The sequence below is a fragment of the Heloderma suspectum genome, chromosome 1, assembly GCF_057233095.1.
Source record: "Heloderma suspectum isolate Gila_16-S chromosome 1, 16-S_ref, whole genome shotgun sequence".
Taxonomy (NCBI): domain Eukaryota; kingdom Metazoa; phylum Chordata; class Lepidosauria; order Squamata; family Helodermatidae; genus Heloderma; species Heloderma suspectum.
The window spans coordinates 100,411,351-100,416,767 of NC_139458.1; positions in this window are offsets into that span (position 1 = coordinate 100,411,351).

A 5,417-nucleotide genomic window follows, 5' to 3' on the forward strand; every position below is an offset into this window, starting at 1 on the left:
AAAAAAAAAAAAAAAAAAGCTTTATGGACATAAATGAATTCCCAACTTTGAACTCTAGTTAAAACCATTGTTACTACTGGACTCTGCATGTCAAGAGCTTTCCAATGAAGTGTGTTTCATGAGAATCGGTCAACGGGAAAGGTAGTCAAAAAGGGATGACCAACTAACTCCCGACTTTGAATTATATACATAAGATATAATATAATAGTGCTATAAGTGCTTCATACTTACATACTGGCATACTTACATACAGGGCAGGGCTCCCTTCCTCAGGGCAGAGATACACTTGGTACCATAGAAGCTAGGGCTCAGAAGGCAGCCCTCCTGTATTACAAGAGGGTCTTGGATACGCCTGAAGACTGCCTCCCCAAGCTTTGCTTGAGAGAACAAATGAAGAGGGGTGGCTGAACTAAGTCATGCCAATAGTTGCTAGTCTCCAAAAACTTCCACCAGACACATTTTCACCATGCTGGGAGCCAAAAACAAATTGAGAGATTGAATATATGGGATAGATAATAACCAGGACTTGGATCTAATTAAATTTTATTTTATTTTCTCAGTGGTACTGCCTGTTTAAAACAGGTTGTGAAAGAGCCCAATACTTGCAAACTCTCACTTTTGCTTTTTTTGAGAACCTCATTTACAGAACTACGCTTCCAAACCATGCCCACAGCATTCTAAGATGGAATGCTGTGGGTATGGTTTGGAAACATGGTTCTGTAAACGAGGTTCTCAAAGAAGCAAATGCCGGAGTTTGCAGGTATTAGGCTCTTTCATGACCTGTTTTAAACAGGCAATACCATTGAGAAAAAAAAGAGGTAGAGAATATCTCATGTTATTTACTATACTGCCATTTATATCAAAACCCCAGGGAGAGATTATTGGGTCAGATTTTGGCATCTGTTAGCCCTGTTTGCTAAGGCTGCAAAACATTTGTGCAACTGCTCTGAATGCTATTACGGCTGACTGTGCAGGTGATTTGTTAACTTGATTTCTGTCTATGTTTTGTTATTGAACAATGTATTAAGTTATGTTGTTTGTAATGGCTCTTAGTCAAATGCAATAAAACATTCTGACTCTGATAAGGGCTTCAATGAAATATTCCTTTACTTTAGTTGTCCAGAGTTGTAATGGAGCTTTGGCTGCTCTCTTCTGCTTTCACAATTGTCAGGGATCACATCCCAAGTTTTTTTTTTTAGCACTGTAGTTGGATACATGGTTGCTTAGATGATTAATTGTTGGCACTGTTTTATAAGCTGGAGAGGTCTTCATCAAGGCACATTCACAGAATGAATATGGCGGTAGCTACATTAGTTGCTAATTGATTTCTAGACTCAATCCAGGAGCTGATCCCTACCCTTAAAGCTCACTTGAGTGTAGACTTGCCTATCTTTGAGAGTACCATTCCCGATATGAGCCACCCTGCATTCTTACATCCAGTGAAAGAGCCCTACTCTCCATTCCTTTTATTGGTGAGGTGAGATCAGTGATGGATAGCACAGGTCCTCTGAGGACTCCTGCCATGGTGACCCTCAAATGCCACAGCCACTCCCACTCTGTTGCAGCTTGAGGCTGCTAAAACAGGCCAGACCGCTCTAAGAGACAAAGCCTCAGTCAGTGTGGAGCCTGAGTCAACCAGCCTAAAGGCAGCCAAACTGTTATTTAGGGCTTAATCTTGATCTTCTCCTTATAGGAGCAACATAGAGACAATCCTGTCTGGCCTACAGCCCCACTTGGAGCTTTCCATGGTGCTGATGTCTTCCTGTCTTGCTTCTCTGAGAAACCTGACCTCATAGAATCATAGAATAGTAGGGTTGGAAGGGGCCTACAAGACCATTGAGTCCAACCCCCTGCTCAATGCAGGAATCCAAGTCAGAGCATCCCCGACAGCTGGCTGTCCAGCCTCACCTTGAATGCCTCCAGTGTGGGAGAGCCCACTACCTCCCTAGGTAATTGGTTCCATTGATGTATTGCTTTAACAGTCAGGAAGTTTTTCCTGATGTTCAGCCAGAATCTGGCTTCCTGCAACTTGAGCCCATTATTCCGTGTCCTGCACTCTGGGATGATCGAGAAGAGATCCTGGCCTTCCTCTCTGTGACAACCTTTCAAGTACTTGAAGAGTGCTATCATATTTCCCCTCAGTCTTCTCTTCTCAAGGCTAAACATGCCCAGTTCTTTCAGTCTCTCTTCATAGGACTTTGTTTCCAGTCCCCTGATCATCCTTGTTGCCCTCCTCTGAACCCAGTCCAGCTTGTCTGCATCCTTAAAGTAAGGTGCCCAGAACTGGACACAGTACTCCAGATGAGGCCTTACCAGTGCTGAGTAGAGAGGAACTAGTACTTCCCGGGATTTGGAAGCTATGCTTCTATTAATGCAGCCCCAAATAGCATTTGCCGTTTTTGCAGCCACATCACCTTGTTGGCTCATATTCGGCTTGTGATCTACAACAATTCCAGGATCCTTCTCGCTTGTAGTGTGGTTGAGCCACGTATCCCCCATTTTGTAACTGTGCATTTGGTTTCTTTTTCCTAGGCACAGAACTTGGTATTTATCCCTATTAAATTTCATTCTGTTATTTTCTGCCCAGAGCTCCAGTCTGTCAAGATCACTTTGAATTTTGTTTCTGTCTTCCAAAGTATTAGCTATCCCACCCAATTTTGTGTCATCTGCAAATTTGATCAGCATTCCCTGCACCTGCTCCTCCAAGTCATTAATTAATGTTGAAGAGCACTGGGCCCAGGACTGAGCCCTGCGTTACGCTGCTTGTTACCTCTCCCCAGCTGGAGGAGATCCCATTGATAAGCACTCTTTGAGTCCAATTCTGTAGCCAACTGTGGATTCACCGGATCGTTGTTTCATCTAGCCCACTTTGAGCTAGCTTGCTCATCAGGATATCATGGGGCACTTTGTCAAAAGCTTTGCTGAAGTCGAGGTATATGATGTCCACAGCATTCCCACAGTCCACAAGGGAGGTTACCTGATCAAAACATGAGATCGTGTGGCAGGATTTGTTCTTGACAAATAAATGTTGGCTTCAAGTCATCACTGCATTGTTTTCAAGGTGCTTACAGATGGATTGCTTTAGAATCTGCTCCACAATTTTCCCAGGGATTGATGCCAGACTGACTGGCCTGTAGTTCCCAGATTCCTCCTTTTTGCCCATTTTGAAGATAGGGACAACATTAGCCCTCCTCCAGCCATCTGGCACTTCCCCCGTCCTCCATGATTGCTCAAAGAGAATAGACAGCAGTTCTGAGAGTTCTTCTGCCAGTTCCTTTATTACTCTAGGATGCAGTTCATCTGGCCCTGGAGATTTGAACTCATTCAAAGTAATTAGTGTTCCTTCACCATCAGCCTGTACTTTGCCTTTGCGAAGAGGTCATAGACCCTCTTTTGGGAGAAGACTGAGCCAAAGTAGGAATTGAGCTCTTCTGTCTTTTCTTTGTCATCCATTATCATTTTGCCATCCTTATTTAATAGCTGAACCACCATTTCTTTCCTCTGCCTTTTACTATGCACGTAGCTGAAGAAAGCCTTTTTTTTGCTTTTAGCATCCCTCGCTAACCTCAGCTCGTTCTCAGCTTTAGCCTTCCTGACACCATCCCTGCAATTGTGTGCTACCTGCCTGTACTCTTCCTTTGTTGCTTGGCCTTCCCTCTAGGGGTGCACGAAAGCCACTTACCTGGTCTCGCAGCTTTTTGCGGTGGGGGGGAGGCGCTTCGCTGCTCCCCCCGAAATTCAGGCCGGGGAGGAGGCTTCCCGCCTCGCCCAGCTGAAATTCAGGCCGGGGAGGAGGCGCCTCGCCTCACCCGGCCACGAAATAAAAAGTAAAAAAAAAACGCCCCCGTGATAGGCTACGTGACGATTAACGTAGCCTATCATGGCTAGATCTGCAAAGTCAGCCGTGATAGGCTACATTAATCGTCATGTAGCCTATCACGGGTGGTGACTTAAAAAAAAAATAAAGGACGTACGCAAATGGCGGCCCCCATAGGGAGCCGCCATTCACGTTCCTTATTTGGTCGCTGTAGTCTACGTAAATCTTTACGTAGACTACGGCGAAAATAAGGGCAACGCAAATAGCCTTCCCTCCACTTCCTATATGTGTAGTTTTTTGTTTTCAGGTCATCTCTAAGCTTTTTGTGATGCAACATTGGCTTCTTCTGTTGTTTTCCACCTTTTTTTCTTGTTGGAATTGTTTGTAATTGTGTAATGAGAATTTCCTTTAAAAAAAAACTCCCACGCATTGGATTCCTTTTCTTGTTGGAGTCGCTTGCCATGGGACCTTACTTATCATTGTTCTGAGTTTTTTAAAATCAGCTTTCCTAAAATCCAGGGTACGCGTTTGGCTACACTCAGCTTTTGCTTCCTTAAGAACCATGAACTCAAGTATAACATGGTTGCTTTCCCCTAGAGATCCTATAACTGCTCCTTTATCCACTAAGTCATCTCTGTTGGTTAGGATCAAGTCAAGGATAGCCGATCCTCTAGGGTTGGCAGAGAATTTCTCCACGAATCTTCGGGAGGCCGAGTGCCGACGCATTCGGCCCCCCGAAAGTGTTGGGGAAATTCTCCGCCGGCCCCCCGTCCCCCCCGGGATGGGACTTACCTTCGGCGATTATCCCTCTCAGTGGTGGGTCCCGGCGGCGTTTCGGCGGGGGCGGGGGTGGCGGCCGGTCTCCCGACCAGCTGCCACCGCTGCCATTGCAAAAAAAAAAGTAAAGTAAAAAAACAACAACACACACCCGTGATAGGCTACGTAACGATTTACGTAGCCTATCATGGCTAGATTTGCAAAGTCAGCCGTGATAGGCCTCGTAAATCGTCACATAGCCTATCATGGCTGACTTTGGGGGGGGGAAGCGCGTACGAAATGGCGGCGCCCATGGGGCGCCGCCTTTTGCGTTCCTTATTTTGGCATGTCTAGTCTACGTAAAGATTTACGCTATTTACGCTACGTAAAGATTTACGCTATAAGGGCAACGCTATTTGCGTTGCCCTTATTTTCGCCGTAGTCTACGTAAATCTTTACGTAGACTAGATGTGCCAAAATAAGGAATGCAAATGGCGGTCCCCATCGGAGCTGCCATTTGCGTATGCGCTTTTTTTTTTTCCAAAGTCACCCGTGATAGGCTACGTGATGATTTACATAGCCTATCACGGCTGACTTTGGAAATCTAGCCGTGATAGGCTATGTAAATCGTTACGTAGCCTATCACGGGTGTGTGTGTGTGTGTGTTTTACTTTTTTTTTCGCGGCTGGGTAGACGGGGTGCTCCTACCCAGTCTGAATTTCGGCGGCGAGGGATGGGGCGCCTCCCCCCCGGCCTGAATTTCAGCCGGGTGAGGCGGGGCGCCTCCCCCCCCTCACCTGAACTTCGGGGGGAGAAGCGAAGCACCTCCCCCCCACCGCGAAGC